This window comes from Prenolepis imparis, unplaced genomic scaffold (genome assembly GCF_030444845.1).
Source record: "Prenolepis imparis isolate NDT839.2.m4 unplaced genomic scaffold, iyPreImpa1.0 SCAF_5, whole genome shotgun sequence".
NCBI classification, from domain to species: Eukaryota; Metazoa; Arthropoda; class Insecta; order Hymenoptera; family Formicidae; genus Prenolepis; species Prenolepis imparis.
This window is the reverse complement of record NW_028141163.1, coordinates 626,348-648,858: the sequence shown is the minus strand read 5'-3', so window position 1 is coordinate 648,858 and position 22,511 is coordinate 626,348. Positions and strand designations below refer to the sequence as shown.

The 22,511-nt window shown below is 30.8% G+C and overlaps 1 protein-coding gene and 1 long non-coding RNA gene across 4 annotated transcripts in view; one reads left to right on the top strand and one right to left on the bottom strand.

The window, feature by feature from the left end:
- Positions 1–22,511, bottom strand: part of LOC145936350 (centromere protein I) — a 232,001-nt gene that overhangs the window by 159,695 nt on the left and 49,795 nt on the right. The window contains exon 1 of one of the 2 annotated variants that reach the window (XM_083038482.1): positions 1,525–1,989. The exons of the other annotated variant lie outside the window; for it this stretch is intronic. The gene's annotated coding sequence lies outside the window, so the exon portion shown is untranslated. Of the gene's footprint in view, positions 1–1,524; positions 1,990–22,511 lie in introns of those variants that run through there. 2 annotated transcript variants of the gene reach the window in all.
- On the top strand, positions 4,407–6,405 carry LOC145936416 (uncharacterized). Of its 2 annotated transcripts, none has more exons than XR_014425391.1 (4): positions 4,407–4,544; positions 4,662–4,882; positions 5,243–5,643; positions 5,738–6,405. It is a non-coding gene; the product is annotated as an uncharacterized LOC145936416 (long non-coding RNA). The 2 variants fall into 2 exon arrangements; XR_014425390.1 differs by having other exon boundaries at positions 4,659–4,882.

Below are 22,511 nucleotides of genomic sequence, written 5' to 3'. Positions count from 1 at the left end.
AAAATTGACGAATGAACAATACCTATATATCTTCTTAAGGTTGAAAATTAAATTTAGATATTATTCTTTAAAAAAAAATTCTAATGTGCAAGTATATAAAATATAACAAAAACCAAAAAATCGCTCTCGATTACATTACTTAGAACCAATTAAATTTTCCAGAAGAAAGAAACAAGGATAAAAATGAAAACGTAAGACCGTTCGGAATCGCGAAAATGTTTTTCGTAATGCAATCTTTTAATAAAGATGAAAGGACGAGGAAGGTACGCGATGCGATGACATTTTTCCCTGCCTTTTTCGCCGGTCAGAAAAATTCGGAGCAGCGTCGAGTAAAAGAAAGAAGGAAAAAAAAAGGGGGAAAAAGGCTCGTTAGTGGCGACGAAAGTATCAGCGGTTCGCCACAGTTGCGCTAATCTCGCAGTAATCGCATTTCGCGTAATTAGCAGCTGATTCTCTCATTAGTTTTTGCCCGCCTATCTCGCTGCTGGTTGATTAGTTTCGAACCCATTGGATTTATCACGATTGTGTATCACGTAAAAAATATTTCGACGAGTCAAGAGCGCTATATTCTTTATCTCTGAACTTTTGTACACGAGAGTGCATCGTGATCGAGTTTTGTAGATCGAAACGAGCAAAAAGTTTCGTACGAATTTACGAGGTATAAATTTATGAAAGTATACGGGTTTTATTCCGAAACTGTCGTTGAAAAATCGTTAAAGTTGAAGAGTGTCGTGGGCTGTCAAGAAGGTGATCTTAAAACGGGGTTAGTGCGCACAGCAGAAATATCTCGCTAAAGTAGGTAATTTTAAAAGACTTTTGCAGTTTCTGCCAATCTCCATCAAGCATGTAATAACGTCGGCAGAAAAGTGCGAAGAGATTAGAATTATATATAGTATCGTCGTCGATCAAGCGGAAAATGTCGGCTGAAAGATAGCGATATTCATATATAATACAATAATAATCTTCGTTTAATGACGATCACAAAGGATATCAATATCGTTATCGCATGTGTAAATACGTGATAATGTGCAATAAAATATAATTGTATGCTACGACGTCAATTTTATGAGCAAATTATTTTCTGAGCGCAATTATTTCTCAATATATATAATGTAACGTCTTAGAATTTTTTAAGAAAATTTGTAAATTTATTTTCGCAAATAATAACTCTTCTTCTCTCTCTCTCTAAAACTTTAAAGATGCAATAAATCAAAAAGGATGATGAAATACGCGCGCGATATCTTGAGAGTTTTTTTTTCGCTGACAAGATTCGTTTGCACCTCCGTTAATCATTCTCATTACGAGAAATCAAACTCGAATGTATGACATGATTAAATGTTATTTTATTGCTAATTTGTTACTCTAAAATCAAATTTATTTATTATTTTATATATATTATATGACACAATAATGCAAAGTGAATCTCTCTCTACTGCGAAAATAAACCAACAATTAATTTTACAAATAATATAATATATAAATGTAATAAATTAATAAAATTATAAATTGTTAATAAATTCGAACTTTGTGATTGGCTCCGTTATTGCCTCCTCTCTTATTCATTTTTCTTTGCTGCTTCTTCGTCACACTAACTCTCACTCGCAAAAATTTTAATTAATTACGATCGCGCGCATTACTTATTAAAATACGATACGGCACTTTATATAGCAATCCCGATATTACGACGTTTATTTTGTTTTACATTGCGACGGAGAATGCAAAAATCAAAAATAATTAAGTAAGTACACGATCCGCCCGGCGCGGCGCGGCGGTTTGAAAAAACGCACGACTAAATTCTCTGCTGTTAATGAGTAGTACAGCTAAGCTTTCTACGTTTTCTAATTATATGTTTTATCTTTCATTTTAATACGAGTGGCATCTGCAAGTACTTACATATCACGTTTCGAGAAGTAATATACGACACACGAAACGATTCACGCCATTACCTGCTCGCTCGGAGCTCAATGACAAGGTGACGGCTGACAGCGCCATTGAACACGACAGCGCGCTACGTCACGTGACGTCACGTGACGTCACGTGACGTCACGCCTTAAGAATTAGGCGGCGAGCGGCGAGCGGCGAGCTACTGTTTACTGTTTACGCTGTTGTAATCTCGTTATCATTTGCATAGTGAGACTCGAATGAGTAAAAAGTATCTCGTATACATTATATCGTCCGCGTATTATCTCTCGAATCAAATTATCAATCGCGATACATCTCATTGTCAGCTTGTAATTGTGATTTTCATATATTTTCTCGTCGTAATATACAATTAAGTACATGCATCGTGTGCAATTAATGTCGGAAATGACATATAAAATACCGTGCAATCGTTATATTACGATGAGTTTCGATAGTTATGGATGACAAATATTTCTTTAATTAATTGTCTTTTCGCGAATGAGTGTCATAAAGAAGCGGCAAAGGATGACCGATAGAGAACAAGAGAAAATTCAGACAGAAATCGAGCGACAGCGATCATAAGGCAAGCAATTTATTATTTTATTAATTTATTATTTGTAAAATTATTTGTAAAATTGATTGTTCGCTTATATATCTTCGCAATGTGTGATTCGTATTACATCACTGTATAAAACAATGCAATGAAATATTCTAAGCTAGGTTTTATTTTAAAATATTTATGATTAAAAATTTCATATATAAATATACATAAAATATTTCGGCATCGTGTTTGTTAAGAATTTAAATAATTCTTTAGATAATTCGTATAAGATTATAAAAAATTTCTATTTATCATATTTATATACAAGATTATAAAACAAGTATTTCTTCGGAAACTTTGCAATAATTTTTTCATTAAATATTTTTTAAACAAGTTTATTATGTACAATTTATATTATGTTTATTAAATAAAAGAATTTATACGCTCGCATGTTTATGATATAAAAATAATTTGCAATCAATTTACTATCAATATATACAAGTGATGAATTTTTGGCTCCTTTTAAAATATATAATATCGATACTTTGAAACTGAGGTCCCTATGCAACGCAGATTTATATTACGTATATTAAATGAAATAATTTGTACGCTCGTATGTTTCCCATTTCTAAAAAGTGCATGTTAAGTCGATTCTCGCAAGTATTGTTGCCTCTTTTCCGCGATGCTGATTGGTTATCTCGATGTGTGCTGCGTTGTACATTACTTCATATTGATAAAAGCCTGTCAAGGTTGAGCGACGCATTTTGACAGTTCAAATGTATATACGCATTTTGACAGTTCAAATGTATATATTGAGAGGTTAATAGTGTATTCAATTTGTGAATGCAATTATTGTGGTTTATATTATGATATACATGATATTATGTGTACATATCATTAAATTAAATTAAAGAAAATATAGATAAAGAAGACGAAGAAAGGAGGAAGAGGAAGTAGGAAAGAATAGAGAGAAAGGTATGTGTAGTAAAGTATATATATTTTATAAATGTAATAAATAAAGCATTATTTAATCCAATTTACATTATTTTATCAAGAGTTTTATGCGTTATTGTTGTGTAGATATTATTAATAAAGTACTATAGTTAAATATTATTAATGTTATTTAATTTTATTGATAATTAATATTATTTAATTTACTTATAGAATATTAAAATATTAAAATATTACTAAATTATATATTACTTCGTTAATGTTTAAATATTATTAGTTTTAATAAATTTTTTTATGTTTTATTTATAGTTATAGAAAAGACCAATTATTTTTTTAATTATACCATTAATTTTATTACTCATAGATAGAGAAGAATAGAAAGAGAGAAAAAAGAGTAGGAAAAAAAAGAGAGAAAAAGAGAAAGGAGAAGAAGAGAAGAAGGCTTTTTAATTAAAATTGAAGAGAAAGAATAAGCAAAAGAAATAAAGAAAAAGGATTGATTGAATGACTGAAGGAAAAGAGAGAAGAAAAAATATAATATTAGATAATATTTTTATTAAATTTTTTAAATGTTTTAATATTATTATATCTTTAATAATTGTTAAAATATTTTATTTATAGTTAATATAAAGGAGAGATGCATTATATTATTAATAGACAAAAATAGAAGAAGAGAAAGAGAAAAAGATAAAGGGAGAGTAGAAAAAAAAAAGCTTTATTTAAGATTAAAGAAGAGGATGAATAAGCAAAAGAGAAAGAAGAAAAGAAAAGAAGAAAAAGGAAAAGGGAGAAGAAGGAATATATTAAGTAATAAAATTTTTATTGAATTGTTTAAATGTTTCAATAGTATTATAATTTTAGTAACTTTTTAATTAATTTGTTTTTGTTTTATTTTATTAATGTTAAAAAAGAACCTAATTATTAATTATTAATTATTAATTATGTTATTAATTATATTATTAATAAATAGAGAAGAATAGAAAGAATGAGAGAGAGAGAAAGAGAGAGAGAAAAAAGAGTGAAAAAAAGGAAGAAGAGAAAAAAGAGTAGAAAGCTTTATTTAAAATTAGAAAAGAGGATGAATAAGTAAAATATAGGAAGAAAGAGTGAAAAAGGGTAAAGAAAAAGAGAAGAATGAATTTAAAATTAGGTAATAATATTTTTATTAGATTTTTTAAATATTTGAATATTATAGTTTTTTAAAATGTTTTATTTATAAAGTTCTTAATGAAAACATAAATTATATTATTAATTATATTATTAGTAGATATAGAAGAATAGAAAGAAAGAGACTAAAGAGAAAAAGAGTGGAAATAAAAAAGAGAAAAAAGAAAAGGAGAAAAAGAGAAGAAAGTTTTATTTAAAATATAAGAAAAGGAAATAAGAGAGTGAAAATGAATAAAGGAGAGAGAAAGAAAAAGGAAAAGTAGAAAAAAGCGAAAAGTTTTATTTAAAATTAAAGAAGAGATGGAGAGTAAAAGAAAAAAGGTAAATGATTGAAGGAAAAGAGAGAATAAGGAATATATCAGATTATAATAATTATTAGGTATTAATTTTTTAATTGTTCGAATATTATTGTAATTTTAATAATCCTTTAAATATTTTATTTAAAGTTAAATGGGCTACTTTCGTGACAGAATTAAAATGTTCAGTTTAAAATGATCCGTGGCTATGATTTGTTAAATTTGAAATTTTATTAGAATCATCATAATTTCAGATTTGATCAATCACAGCACACTAATCACAGCGTACAATTCATTTTAATTTGAATGATTTTAATTTTGTCGTGTAAGGGCATAGGAGACGAATTATAATTATTAATTATAGCATTAATTTTATCATTTATAGATAAAGAATAATAGAAAGAGAGAAAAAGAGGGAGATAGAAATACAGAGAAAAAAGAAAACAAAGCTTTATTTAAAATAAAAGAAGAGAAATATTAAGCAAAAGAGAGGGAGAAAAAAAAGATTATAGAAAAAGAGAGAAGAAGGAAAATAAAATAAAGTAAATTATCTTTAAATATTTTATTAAAGTTAAAGAGATGAATTGTATATTATTAATTATATTATTAATAGATAAAGAAAGAAAGAGAGGGAGAGAGAGAGAAGAAAAGAAAAAAGATAAAGGAAAATGAAGAGGAAAAAAGAAGGAAGTTTTATTTGAAATTAAATAAGAAAAAGAGAATAAATAAAAGAGAGGGTGAAAGAGAGAAAAAGACAGAAATAGAAAAGAAGGAATATAATATTAAGTAGTATTTTTTCAGAATTATAAAATATATTATTAAATATAATTAAAAAGTTTTAAATATTATTTATATTATTTATATTATTTAATTTTTTAAGGTTCCTTGGCATTTGCTGCGGCCATGTAGGATTTTGACGTCGAAGGTGAGAAAATACACGCTAAAAATTATTGCGTGCTATTTTTAGATAAAAAAATATTTTGATGAAACATAACTTCAGATGGCTTTAGCATACTTTTAAAATAGTCCGAAAACTATTCTTTCCCTTCGAAAATCAATCAACAATCGTAAAATGATCGTGATGCAGATTTTGTCATACGAAATGCGCAGTAGAAATGAGTTTCGACATATATTACCGCGATATATGCATGCAGTCACGCATAACTCGTGATAATGTGCAGACAATGTACTGTTAAAATGTATATAAGATTAATTTTTGGCACGTCTTAAAATATTGGAATTCGATACTTTTTACCGCTGACCCTGTGCGACGCATCCATATTTTATGTTTATAAAGTTAAAAAATTTGTACGCTGGTGTCTGTTTGGTACCAAAAGATTCTGTAATCAATGTACTATTAAAATGTATAATCGATGAATTTTTGGCTCGTCTTAAAATATTGGAAATCGATACTTTTTACCGCTGACCCTATGCGACGCAACATTATTTTAAGTATATCAAGTTAAAAAATTTGTACGCTGGTGTCTGTTTGGTACCAAATGATTCTGTAATCAATGTACTATTAAAATATATAATCGATGCATTTTTGGCTCGTCTTAAAATATTGGAAATCGATACTTTTTACCGCTGACCCTATGCGACGCAACATTATTTTAAGTATATCAAGTTAAAAAATTTGTACGCTGGTGTCTGTTTGGTACCAAATGATTCTGTAATCAATGTACTATTAAAATGTATAATCGATGCATTTTTGGCTCGTCTTAAAATATTAGAAATCGATACTTTTTTACCGCTGACCCTATGCGACGCAACATTATTTTTAGTATATCAAGTTAAAAAATTTGTACGCTGGTGTCTGTTTGGTACCAAAAGATTCTGTAATCAATGTACTATTAAAATGTATAATCGATGAATTTTTGGCTCGTCTTAAAATATTGGAAATCGATACTTTTTACCGCTGACCCTATGCGACGCAACCTTATTTTATGTTTATCGTATTAAAAAATTTGTACGCTGGTGTCTGCATGGTACCAAAAGATTCTGTAATCAATGTCCTATTAAAATGTATAATCGATGAATTTTTGGCTCGTCTTAAAATATTAGAAATTGATATTTTTTTGACGCGGACCCTGTGCGACGCATCCTTATTTTATGTTTATCGTATTAAAAAATTTGTACGCTGTTGTCTGCTTGGTACCAAAAGATTCTGTAATCAATGTACTATTAAAATGTATAATCGATGAATTTTTGGCTCGTCTTAAAATATTAGAAATCGATACTTTTTTACCGCTGACCCTATGCGACGCAACATTATTTTATGTATATCAAGTTAAAAAATTTGTACGCTGGTGTCTGTTTGGCACCAAAAGATTCTGTAATCAATGTACTATTAAAATGTATAATCGATGAATTTTTGGCTCGTCTTAAAATATTAGAAATCGATACTTTTTTGACGCGGACCCTGTGCGACACATCCTTATTTTATGTTTATCGTATTAAAAAATTTGTACGCTGTTGTCTGCTTGGTACCAAAAGATTATGTAATCAATGTACTATTAATATGTATAATCGATGAATTTTTGGCTCGTCTTAAAATATTGGAAATCGATACTTTTTACCGCTGACCCTGTGCGACGCATCCTTATTTTATGTTTATCGTATTAAAAAATTTGTACGCTGTTGTCTGCTTGGTACCAAAAGATTCTGTAATCAATGTACTATTAAAATGTATAATCGATGAATTTTTGGCTCGTCTTAAAATATTAGAAATTGATACTTTTTTGACGCGGACCCTGTGCGACGCATCCTTATTTTATGTATAGCAAATGAAAAAGTTTGTACGCTGTTGTCTGCTTGGTACCAAAAGATTCTGTAATCAATGTACTATTAAAATGTATAATCGATTCATTTTTGGCTCGTCTTAAAATATTAGAAATCGATACTTTTTACCGCTGACCCTATGCGACGCAACCTTATTTTATGTTTATCGTATTAAAAAATTTGTACGCTGGTGTCTGCATGGTACCAAAAGATTCTGTAATCAATGTCCTATTAAAATGTATAATCGATGAATTTTTGGCTCGTCTTAAAATATTAGAAATTGATATTTTTTTTGACGCGGACCCTGTGCGACGCATCCTTATTTTATGTTTATCGTATTAAAAAATTTGTACGCTGTTGTCTGCTTGGTACCAAAAGATTCTGTAATCAATGTACTATTAAAATGTATAATCGATGAATTATTGGATCATCTTAAAATATTAGATATCGATACTTTTTTGACGCGGACCCTGTGCGACGCATACTTATTTTATGTTTATCGTATTAAAAAATTTGTACGCTGGTGTCTGTTTGGTACAAAATGATTCTGTAATCAATGTACTATTAAAATGTATAATCGATGAATTTTTGGCTCGTCTTAAAATATTGGAAATCGATACTTTTTACCGCTGACCCTATGCGACGCAACATTATTTTATGTATATCAAGTTAAAAAATTTGTACGCTGGTGTCTGTTTGGTACCAAAAGATTCTGTAATCAATGTACTATTAAAATGTATAATCGATGAATTTTTGGCTCGTCTTAAAATATTAGAAATCGATACTTTTTTGACGCGGACCCTGTGCGACGCATCCTTATTTTATGTATAGCAAATGAAAAAGTTTGTACGCTGTTGTCTGCTTGGTACCAAATGATTCTGTAATAAATGTACTATTAAAATGTATAATCGATGAATTTTTGGCTCGTCTTAAAATATTAGAAATTGATACTTTTTTACCGCTGACCCTATGCGACGCAACATTATTTTATGTATATCAAGTTAAAAAATTTGTACGCTGGTGTCTGTTTGGTACCAAAAGATTCTGTAATCAATGTACTATTAAAATGTATAATCGATGAATTTTTGGCTCGTCTTAAAATATTGGAAATCGATACTTTTTACCGCTGACCCTATGCGACGCAACCTTATTTTATGTTTATCGTATTAAAAAATTTGTACGCTGGTGTCTGCATGGTACCAAAAGATTCTGTAATCAATGTCCTATTAAAATGTATAATCGATGAATTTTTGGCTCGTCTTAAAATATTAGAAATTGATATTTTTTTGACGCGGACCCTGTGCGACGCATCCATATTTTATGTTTATCGTATTAAAAAATTTGTACGCTGTTGTCTGCTTGGTACCAAAAGATTCTGTAATCAATGTACTATTAAAATGTATAATCGATGAATTTTTGGCTCGTCTTAAAATATTAGAAATCGATACTTTTTTACCGCTGACCCTATGCGACGCAACATTATTTTATGTATATCAAGTTAAAAAATTTGTACGCTGGTGTCTGTTTGGCACCAAAAGATTCTGTAATCAATGTACTATTAAAATGTATAATCGATGCATTTTTGGCTCGTCTTAAAATATTAGAAATCGATACTTTTTACCGCTGACCCTAAGCGACACAACCTTATTTTATGTTTATCGTATTAAAAAATTTGTACGCTGGTGTCTGCATGGTACCAAAAGATTCTGTAATCAATGTCCTATTAAAATGTATAATCGATGAATTTTTGGCTCGTCTTAAAATATTAGAAATTGATATTTTTTTTGACGCGGACCCTGTGCGACGCATCCTTATTTTATGTTTATCGTATTAAAAAATTTGTACGCTGTTGTCTGCTTGGTACCAAAAGATTCTGTAATCAATGTACTATTAAAATGTATAATCGATGAATTATTGGCTCATATTAAAATATTAGATATCGATACTTTTTTGACGCGGACCCTGTGCGACGCATACTTATTTTATGTTTATCGTATTAAAAAATTTGTACGCTGGTGTCTGTTTGGTACAAAATGATTCTGTAATCAATGTACTATTAAAATGTATAATCGATGCATTTTTGGCTCGTCTTAAAATATTGGAAATCGATACTTTTTACCGCTGACCCTATGCGACGCAACATTATTTTAAGTATATCAAGTTAAAAAATTTGTACGCTGGTGTCTGTTTGGTACCAAATGATTCTGTAATCAATGTACTATTAAAATGTATAATCGATGCATTTTTGGCTCGTCTTAAAATATTAGAAATCGATACTTTTTTACCGCTGACCCTATGCGACGCAACATTATTTTATGTATATTAAGTTAAAAAATTTGTACGCTGGTGTCTGTTTGGTACCAAAAGATTCTGTAATCAATGTACTATTAAAATGTATAATCGATGAATTTTTGGCTCGTCTTAAAATATTGGAAATCGATACTTTTTACCGCTGACCCTATGCGACGCAACCTTATTTTATGTTTATCGTATTAAAAAATTTGTACGCTGGTGTCTGCATGGTACCTAAAGATTCTGTAATCAATGTCCTATTAAAATGTATAATCGATGAATTTTTGGCTCGTCTTAAAATATTAGAAATTGATATTTTTTTGACGCGGACCCTGTGCGACGCATCCTTATTTTATGTTTATCGTATTAAAAAATTTGTACGCTGTTGTCTGCTTGGTACCAAAAGATTCTGTAATCAATGTACTATTAAAATGTATAATCGATGAATTTTTGGCTCGTCTTAAAATATTAGAAATTGATACTTTTTTGACGCGGACCCTGTGCGACGCATCCTTATTTTATGTATAGCAAATGAAAAAGTTTGTACGCTGTTGTCTGCTTGGTACCAAAAGATTCTGTAATCAATGTACAATTAAAATGTATAATCGATGCATTTTTGGCTCGTCTTAAAATATTAGAAATCGATACTTTTTACCGCTGACCCTATGCGACGCATCCTTATTTTATGTTTATCGTATTAAAAAATTTGTACGCTGTTGTCTGCTTGGTACCAAAAGATTCTGTAATCAATGTACTATTAAAATGTATAATCGATGAATTTTTGGCTCGTCTTAAAATATTAGAAATCGATACTTTTTTGACGCGGACCCTGTGCGACGCATCCTTATTTTATGTATAGCAAATGAAAAAGTTTGTACGCTGTTGTCTGCTTGGTACCAAATGATTCTGTAATAAATGTACTATTAAAATGTATAATCGATGAATTTTTGGCTCGTCTTAAAATATTAGAAATTGATACTTTTTTACCGCTGACCCTATGCGACGCAACATTATTTTATGTACATCAAGTTAAAAAATTTGTACGCTGGTGTCTGTTTGGTACCAAAAGATTCTGTAATCAATGTACTATTAAAATGTATAATCGATGAATTTTTGGCTCGTCTTAAAATATTGGAAATCGATACTTTTTACCGCTGACCCTATGCGACGCAACCTTATTTTATGTTTATCGTATTAAAAAATTTGTACGCTGGTGTCTGCATGGTACCAAAAGATTCTGTAATCAATGTCCTATTAAAATGTATAATCGATGAATTTTTGGCTCGTCTTAAAATATTAGAAATTGATATTTTTTTGACGCGGACCCTGTGCGACGCATCCTTATTTTATGTTTATCGTATTAAAAAATTTGTACGCTGTTGTCTGCTTGGTACCAAAATATTCTGTAATCAATGTACTATTAAAATGTATAATCGATGAATTTTTGGCTCGTCTTAAAATATTAGAAATCGATACTTTTTTAGCGCTGACCCTATGCGACGCAACATTATTTTATGTATATCAAGTTAAAAAATTTGTACGCTGGTGTCTGTTTGGCACCAAAAGATTCTGTAATCAATGTACTATTAAAATGTATAATCGATGAATTTTTGGCTCGTCTTAAAATATTAGAAATCGATACTTTTTTGACGCGGACCCTGTGCGACACATCCTTATTTTATGTTTATCGTATTAAAAAATTTGTACGCTGTTGTCTGCTTGGTACCAAAAGATTATGTAATCAATGTACTATTAATATGTATAATCGATGAATTTTTGGCTCGTCTTAAAATATTGGAAATCGATACTTTTTACCGCTGACCCTGTGCGACGCATCCTTATTTTATGTTTATCGTATTAAAAAATTTGTACGCTGTTGTCTGCTTGGTACCAAAAGATTCTGTAATCAATGTACTATTAAAATGTATAATCGATGAATTTTTGGCTCGTCTTAAAATATTAGAAATTGATACTTTTTTGACGCGGACCCTGTGCGACGCATCCTTATTTTATTTATAGCAAATGAAAAAGTTTGTACGCTGTTGTCTGCTTGGTACCAAAAGATTCTGTAATCAATGTACTATTAAAATGTATAATCGATGCATTTTTGGCTCGTCTTAAAATATTAGAAATCGATACTTTTTACCGCTGACCCTATGCGACGCAACCTTATTTTATGTTTATCGTATTAAAAAATTTGTACGCTAGTGTCTGCATGGTACCAAAAGATTCTGTAATCAATGTCCTATTAAAATGTATAATCGATGAATTTTTGGCTCGTCTTAAAATATTAGAAATTGATATTTTTTTTGACGCGGACCCTGTGCGACGCATCCTTATTTTATGTTTATCGTATTAAAAAATTTGTACGCTGTTGTCTGCTTGGTACCAAAAGATTCTGTAATCAATGTACTATTAAAATGTATAATCGATGAATTTTTGGCTCGTCTTAAAATATTAGAAATCGATACTTTTTTGACGCGGACCCTGTGCGACGCATCCTTATTTTATGTATAGCAAATGAAAAAGTTTGTACGCTGTTGTCTGCTTGGTACCAAATGATTCTGTAATAAATGTACTATTAAAATGTATAATCGATGAATTTTTGGCTCGTCTTAAAATATTAGAAATTGATACTTTTTTACCGCTGACCCTATGCGACGCAACATTATTTTATGTATATCAAGTTAAAAAATTTGTACGCTGGTGTCTGTTTGGTACCAAAAGATTCTGTAATCAATGTACTATTAAAATGTATAATCGATGAATTTTTGGCTCGTCTTAAAATATTGGAAATCGATACTTTTTACCGCTGACCCTATGCGACGCAACCTTATTTTATGTTTATCGTATTAAAAAATTTGTACGCTGGTGTCTGCATGGTACCAAAAGATTCTGTAATCAATGTCCTATTAAAATGTATAATCGATGAATTTTTGGCTCGTCTTAAAATATTAGAAATTGATATTTTTTTGACGCGGACCCTGTGCGACGCATCTTTATTTTATGTTTATCGTATTAAAAAATTTGTACGCTGTTGTCTGCTTGGTACCAAAAGATTCTGTAATCAATGTACTATTAAAATGTATAATCGATGAATTTTTGGCTCGTCTTAAAATATTAGAAATCGATACTTTTTTAGCGCTGACCCTATGCGACGCAACATTATTTTATGTATATCAAGTTAAAAAATTTGTACGCTGGTGTCTGTTTGGCACCAAAAGATTCTGTAATCAATGTACTATTAAAATGTATAATCGATGAATTTTTGGCTCGTCTTAAAATATTAGAAATCGATACTTTTTTGACGCGGACCCTTGTGCGACACATCCTTATTTTATGTTTATCGTATTAAAAAATTTGTACGCTGTTGTCTGCTTGGTACCAAAAGATTATGTAATCAATGTACTATTAAAATGTATAATCGATGAATTTTTGGCTCGTCTTAAAATATTGGAAATCGATACTTTTTACCGCTGACCCTATGCGACGCAATCTTATTTTATGTTTATCGTATTAAAAAATTTGTACGCTGGTGTCTGCATGGTACCAAAAGATTCTGTAATCAATGTCCTATTAAAATGTATAATCGATGAATTTTTGGCTCGTCTTAAAATATTAGAAATTGATATTTTTTTGACGCGGACCCTGTGCGACGCATCCTTATTTTATGTTTATCGTATTAAAAAATTTGTACGCTGTTGTCTGCTTGGTACCACAAGATTCTGTAATCAATGTACTATTAAAATGTATAATCGATGAATTTTTGGCTCGTCTTAAAATATTAGAAATCGATACTTTTTTGACGCGGACCCTGTGCGACGCATCCTTATTTTATGTATAGCAAATGAAAAAGTTTGTACGCTGTTGTCTGCTTGGTACCAAATGATTCTGTAATAAATGTACTATTAAAATGTATAATCGATGAATTTTTGGCTCGTCTTAAAATATTAGAAATTGATACTTTTTTACCGCTGACCCTATGCGACGCAACATTATTTTATGTTTATCGTATTAAAAAATTTGTACGCTGGTGTCTGCATGGTACCAAAAGATTCTGTAATCAATGTACTATTAAAATGTATAATCGATGAATTTTTGGCTCGTCTTAAAATATTAGAAATCGATACTTTTTTACCGCTGACTCTATGCGACGCAACATTATTTTATGTATATCAAGTTAAAAAATTTGTACGCTGGTGTCTGTTTGGCACCAAAAGATTCTGTAATCAATGTACTATTAAAATGTATAATCGATGAATTTTTGGCTCGTCTTAAAATATTAGAATTCGATACTTTTTTAACGCGGACCCTGTGCGACACATCCTTATTTTATGTTTATCAAGTTAAAAAATTTGTACGCTGGTGTCTGTTTGGTACCAAATGATTCTGTAATGAATGTACAATTATAATGTATAATCGATGAATTTTTAGATCGTCTTAAAATATTGGAAATCGATACTTTTTACCGCTGACCCTGTGCGACGCATACTTATTTTATGTTTATCGTATTAAAAAATTTGTACGCTGGTGTCTGCTTGGTACCAAATGATTCTGTAATCAATGTACTATTAAAATGTATAATCGATGAATTTTTGGCTCGTCTTAAAATATTAGAAATTGATACTTTTTTACCGCTGACCCTATGCGACGCAACATTATTTTAAGTATATCAAGTTAAAAAATTTGTACGCTGGTGTCTGTTTGGTACCAAATGATTCTGTAATCAATGTACTATTAAAATGTATAATCGATGAATTTTTGGCTCGTCTTAAAATATTGGAAATCGATACTTTTTACCGCTGACCCTATGCGACGCAACTTTATTTTATGTTTATCGTATTAAAAAATTTGTACGCTGGTGTCTGCATGGTACCAAAAGATTCTGTAATCAATGTCCTATTAAAATGTATAATCGATGAATTTTTGGCTCGTCTTAAAATATTAGAAATCGATACTTTTTTACCGCGGACCCTATGCGACGCAACCTTGTTTTATGTATATCAAGTTAAAAAATTTGTACGCTGGTGTCTGTTTGGTACCAAATGATTCTGTAATCAATGTACTATTAAAATGTATAATCGATGAATTTTTGGCTCGTCTTAAAATATTAGAAATCGATACTTTTTTGACGCGGACCCTGTGCGACACATCCTTATTTTATGTTTATCGTATTAAAAAATTTGTACGCTGTTGTCTGCTTGGTACCAAAAGATTCTGTAATCAATGTACTATTAAAATGTATAATCGATGAATTTTTGGCTCGTCTTAAAATATTGGAAATCGATACTTTTTACCGCTGACCCTGTGCGACGCATCCTTATTTTCTGTTTATCGTATTAAAAAATTTGTACGCTGTTGTCTGCTTGGTACCAAAAGATTCTGTAATCAATGTACTATTAAAATGTATAATCGATGAATTTTTGGCTCGTCTTAAAATATTGGAAATCGATACTTTTTACCGCTGACCCTATGCGACGCAACCTTATTTTATGTTTATCGTATTAAAAAATTTGTACGCTGGTGTCTGCATGGTACCAAAAGATTCTGTAATCAATGTCCTATTAAAATGTATAATCGATGAATTTTTGGCTCGTCTTAAAATATTAGAAATTGATATTTTTTTGACGCGGACCCTGTGCGACGCATCCATATTTTATGTTTATCGTATTAAAAAATTTGTACGCTGTTGTCTGCTTGGTACCAAAAGATTCTGTAATCAATGTACTATTAAAATGTATAATCGATGAATTTTTGGCTCGTCTTAAAATATTAGAAATCGATACTTTTTTACCGCTGACCCTATGCGACGCAACATTATTTTATGTATATCAAGTTAAAAAATTTGTACGCTGGTGTCTGTTTGGCACCAAAAGATTCTGTAATCAATGTACTATTAAAATGTATAATCGATGCATTTTTGGCTCGTCTTAAAATATTAGAAATCGATACTTTTTACCGCTGACCCTAAGCGACGCAACCTTATTTTATGTTTATCGTATTAAAAAATTTGTACGCTGGTGTCTGCATGGTACCAAAAGATTCTGTAATCAATGTCCTATTAAAATGTATAATCGATGAATTTTTGGCTCGTCTTAAAATATTAGAAATTGATATTTTTTTTGACGCGGACCCTGTGCGACGCATCCTTATTTTATGTTTATCGTATTAAAAAATTTGTACGCTGTTGTCTGCTTGGTACCAAAAGATTCTGTAATCAATGTACTATTAAAATGTATAATCGATGAATTATTGGCTCATATTAAAATATTAGATATCGATACTTTTTTGACGCGGACCCTGTGCGACGCATACTTATTTTATGTTTATCGTATTAAAAAATTTGTACGCTGGTGTCTGTTTGGTACAAAATGATTCTGTAATCAATGTACTATTAAAATGTATAATCGATGCATTTTTGGCTCGTCTTAAAATATTGGAAATCGATACTTTTTACCGCTGACCCTATGCGACGCAACATTATTTTAAGTATATCAAGTTAAAAAATTTGTACGCTGGTGTCTGTTTGGTACCAAATGATTCTGTAATCAATGTACTATTAAAATGTATAATCGATGCATTTTTGGCTCGTCTTAAAATATTAGAAATCGATACTTTTTTACCGCTGACCCTATGCGACGCAACATTATTTTATGTATATCAAGTTAAAAAATTTGTACGCTGGTGTCTGTTTGGTACCAAAAGATTCTGTAATCAATGTACTATTAAAATGTATAATCGATGAATTTTTGGCTCGTCTTAAAATATTGGAAATCGATACTTTTTACCGCTGACCCTATGCGACGCAACCTTATTTTATGTTTATCGTATTAAAAAATTTGTACGCTGGTGTCTGCATGGTACCTAAAGATTCTGTAATCAATGTCCTATTAAAATGTATAATCGATGAATTTTTGGCTCGTCTTAAAATATTAGAAATTGATACTTTTTTGACGCGGACCCTGTGCGACGCATCCTTATTTTATGTATAGCAAATGAAAAAGTTTGTACGCTGTTGTCTGCTTGGTACCAAAAGATTCTGTAATCAATGTACTATTAAAATGTATAATCGATGCATTTTTGGCTCGTCTTAAAATATTAGAAATCGATACTTTTTACCGCTGACCCTATGCGACGCATCCTTATTTTATGTTTATCGTATTAAAAAATTTGTACGCTGTTGTCTGCTTGGTACCAAAAGATTCTGTAATCAATGTACTATTAAAATGTATAATCGATGAATTTTTGGCTCGTCTTAAAATATTAGAAATCGATACTTTTTTGACGCGGACCCTGTGCGACGCATCCTTATTTTATGTATAGCAAATGAAAAAGTTTGTACGCTGTTGTCTGCTTGGTACCAAATGATTCTGTAATAAATGTACTATTAAAATGTATAATCGATGAATTTTTGGCTCGTCTTAAAATATTAGAAATTGATACTTTTTTACCGCTGACCCTATGCGACGCAACATTATTTTATGTACATCAAGTTAAAAAATTTGTACGCTGGTGTCTGTTTGGTACCAAAAGATTCTGTAATCAATGTACTATTAAAATGTATAATCGATGAATTTTTGGCTCGTCTTAAAATATTGGAAATCGATACTTTTTACCGCTGACCCTATGCGACGCAACCTTATTTTATGTTTATCGTATTAAAAAATTTGTACGCTGGTGTCTGCATGGTACCAAAAGATTCTGTAATCAATGTCCTATTAAAATGTATAATCGATGAATTTTTGGCTCGTCTTAAAATATTAGAAATTGATATTTTTTTGACGCGGACCCTGTGCGACGCATCCTTATTTTATGTTTATCGTATTAAAAAATTTGTACGCTGTTGTCTGCTTGGTACCAAAAGATTCTGTAATCAATGTACTATTAAAATGTATAATCGATGAATTTTTGGCTCGTCTTAAAATATTAGAAATCGATACTTTTTTAGCGCTGACCCTATGCGACGCAACATTATTTTATGTATATCAAGTTAAAAAATTTGTACGCTGGTGTCTGTTTGGCACCAAAAGATTCTGTAATCAATGTACTATTAAAATGTATAATCGATGAATTTTTGGCTCGTCTTAAAATATTAGAAATCGATACTTTTTTGACGCGGACCCTGTGCGACACATCCTTATTTTATGTTTATCGTATTAAAAAATTTGTACGCTGTTGTCTGCTTGGTACCAAAAGATTATGTAATCAATGTACTATTAATATGTATAATCGATGAATTTTTGGCTCGTCTTAAAATATTGGAAATCGATACTTTTTACCGCTGACCCTGTGCGACGCATCCTTATTTTATGTTTATCGTATTAAAAAATTTGTACGCTGTTGTCTGCTTGGTACCAAAAGATTCTGTAATCAATGTACTATTAAAATGTATAATCGATGAATTTTTGGCTCGTCTTAAAATATTAGAAATCGATACTTTTTTACCGCTGACCCTATGCGACGCAACATTATTTTATGTATATCCAGTTAAAAAATTTGTACGCTGGTGTCTGTTTGGCACCAAAAGATTCTGTAATCAATGTACTATTAAAATGTATAATCGATGAATTTTTGGCTCGTCTTAAAATATTAGAAATCGATACTTTTTTGACGCGGACCCTGTGCGACACATCCTTTTTTTATGTTTATCGTATTAAAAAATTTGTACGCTGTTGTCTGCTTGGTACCAAAAGATTATGTAATCAATGTACTATTAATATGTATAATCGATGAATTTTTGGCTCGTCTTAAAATATTGGAAATCGATACTTTTTACCGCTGACCCTGTGCGACGCATCCTTATTTTATGTTTATCGTATTAAAAAATTTGTACGCTGTTGTCTGCTTGGTACCAAAAGATTCTGTAATCAATGTACTATTAAAATGTATAATCGATGAATTTTTGGCTCGTCTTAAAATATTAGAAATTGATACTTTTTTGACGCGGACCCTGTGCGACGCATCCTTATTTTATTTATAGCAAATGAAAAAGTTTGTACGCTGTTGTCTGCTTGGTACCAAAAGATTCTGTAATCAATGTACTATTAAAATGTATAATCGATGCATTTTTGGCTCGTCTTAAAATATTAGAAATCGATACTTTTTACCGCTGACCCTATGCGACGCAACCTTATTTTATGTTTATCGTATTAAAAAATTTGTACGCTGGTGTCTGCATGGTACCAAAAGATTCTGTAATCAATGTCCTATTAAAATGTATAATCGATGAATTTTTGGCTCGTCTTAAAATATTAGAAATTGATATTTTTTTTGACGCGGACCCTGTGCGACGCATCCTTATTTTATGTTTATCGTATTAAAAAATTTGTACGCTGTTGTCTGCTTGGTACCAAAAGATTCTGTAATCAATGTACTATTAAAATGTATAATCGATGAATTTTTGGCTCGTCTTAAAATATTAGAAATCGATACTTTTTTGACGCGGACCCTGTGCGACGCATCCTTATTTTATGTATAGCAAATGAAAAAGTTTGTACGCTGTTGTCTGCTTGGTACCAAATGATTCTGTAATAAATGTACTATTAAAATGTATAATCGATGAATTTTTGGCTCGTCTTAAAATATTAGAAATTGATACTTTTTTACCGCTGACCCTATGCGACGCAACATTATTTTATGTATATCAAGTTAAAAAATTTGTACGCTGGTGTCTGTTTGGTACCAAAAGATTCTGTAATCAATGTACTATTAAAATGTATAATCGATGAATTTTTGGCTCGTCTTAAAATATTGGAAATCGATACTTTTTACCGCTGACCCTATGCGACGCAACCTTATTTTATGTTTATCGTATTAAAAAATTTGTACGCTGGTGTCTGCATGGTACCAAAAGATTCTGTAATCAATGTCCTATTAAAATGTATAATCGATGAATTTTTGGCTCGTCTTAAAATATTAGAAATTGATATTTTTTTGACGCGGACCCTGTGCGACGCATCCTTATTTTATGTTTATCGTATTAAAAAATTTGTACGCTGTTGTCTGCTTGGTACCAAAAGATTCTGTAATCAATGTACTATTAAAATGTATAATCGATGAATTTTTGGCTCGTCTTAAAATATTAGAAATCGATACTTTTTTAGCGCTGACCCTATGCGACGCAACATTATTTTATGTATATCAAGTTAAAAAATTTGTACGCTGGTGTCTGTTTGGCACCAAAAGATTCTGTAATCAATGTACTATTAAAATGTATAATCGATGAATTTTTGGCTCGTCTTAAAATATTAGAAATCGATACTTTTTTGACGCGGACCCTGTGCGACACATCCTTATTTTATGTTTATCGTATTAAAAAATTTGTACGCTGTTGTCTGCTTGGTACCAAAAGATTATGTAATCAATGTACTATTAATATGTATAATCGATGAATTTTTGGCTCGTCTTAAAATATTGGAAATCGATACTTTTTACCGCTGACCCTGTGCGACGCATCCTTATTTTATGTTTATCGTATTAAAAAATTTGTACGCTGTTGTCTGCTTGGTACCAAAAGATTCTGTAATCAATGTACTATTAAAATGTATAATCGATGAATTTTTGGCTCGTCTTAAAATATTAGAAATCGATACTTTTTTACCGCTGACCCTATGCGACGCAACATTATTTTATGTATATCCAGTTAAAAAATTTGTACGCTGGTGTCTGTTTGGCACCAAAAGATTCTGTAATCAATGTACTATTAAAATGTATAATCGATGAATTTTTGGCTCGTCTTAAAATATTAGAAATCGATACTTTTTTGACGCGGACCCTGTGCGACACATCCTTTTTTTATGTTTATCGTATTAAAAAATTTGTACGCTGTTGTCTGCTTGGTACCAAAAGATTATGTAATCAATGTACTATTAATATGTATAATCGATGAATTTTTGGCTCGTCTTAAAATATTGGAAATCGATACTTTTTACCGCTGACCCTGTGCGACGCATCCTTATTTTATGTTTATCGTATTAAAAAATTTGTACGCTGTTGTCTGCTTGGTACCAAAAGATTCTGTAATCAATGTACTATTAAAATGTATAATCGATGAATTTTTGGCTCGTCTTAAAATATTAGAAATTGATACTTTTTTGACGCGGACCCTGTGCGACGCATCCTTATTTTATTTATAGCAAATGAAAAAGTTTGTACGCTGTTGTCTGCTTGGTACCAAAAGATTCTGTAATCAATGTACTATTAAAATGTATAATCGATGCATTTTTGGCTCGTCTTAAAATATTAGAAATCGATACTTTTTACCGCTGACCCTATGCGACGCAACCTTATTTTATGTTTATCGTATTAAAAAATTTGTACGCTGGTGTCTGCATGGTACCAAAAGATTCTGTAATCAATGTCCTATTAAAATGTATAATCGATGAATTTTTGGCTCGTCTTAAAATATTAGAAATTGATATTTTTTTTGACGCGGACCCTGTGCGACGCATCCTTATTTTATGTTTATCGTATTAAAAAATTTGTACGCTGTTGTCTGCTTGGTACCAAAAGATTCTGTAATCAATGTACTATTAAAATGTATAATCGATGAATTTTTGGCTCGTCTTAAAATATTAGAAATCGATACTTTTTTGACGCGGACCCTGTGCGACGCATCCTTATTTTATGTATAGCAAATGAAAAAGTTTGTACGCTGTTGTCTGCTTGGTACCAAATGATTCTGTAATAAATGTACTATTAAAATGTATAATCGATGAATTTTTGGCTCGTCTTAAAATATTAGAAATTGATACTTTTTTACCGCTGACCCTATGCGACGCAACATTATTTTATGTATATCAAGTTAAAAAATTTGTACGCTGGTGTCTGTTTGGTACCAAAAGATTCTGTAATCAATGTACTATTAAAATGTATAATCGATGAATTTTTGGCTCGTCTTAAAATATTGGAAATCGATACTTTTTACCGCTGACCCTATGCGACGCAACCTTATTTTATGTTTATCGTATTAAAAAATTTGTACGCTGGTGTCTGCATGGTACCAAAAGATTCTGTAATCAATGTCCTATTAAAATGTATAATCGATGAATTTTTGGCTCGTCTTAAAATATTAGAAATTGATATTTTTTTGACGCGGACCCTGTGCGACGCATCCTTATTTTATGTTTATCGTATTAAAAAATTTGTACGCTGTTGTCTGCTTGGTACCAAAAGATTCTGTAATCAATGTACTATTAAAATGTATAATCGATGAATTTTTGGCTCGTCTTAAAATATTAGAAATCGATACTTTTTTAGCGCTGACCCTATGCGACGCAACATTATTTTATGTATATCAAGTTAAAAAATTTGTACGCTGGTGTCTGTTTGGCACCAAAAGATTCTGTAATCAATGTACTATTAAAATGTATAATCGATGAATTTTTGGCTCGTCTTAAAATATTAGAAATCGATACTTTTTTGACGCGGACCCTGTGCGACACATCCTTATTTTATGTTTATCGTATTAAAAAATTTGTACGCTGTTGTCTGCTTGGTACCAAAAGATTATGTAATCAATGTACTATTAATATGTATAATCGATGAATTTTTGGCTCGTCTTAAAATATTGGAAATCGATA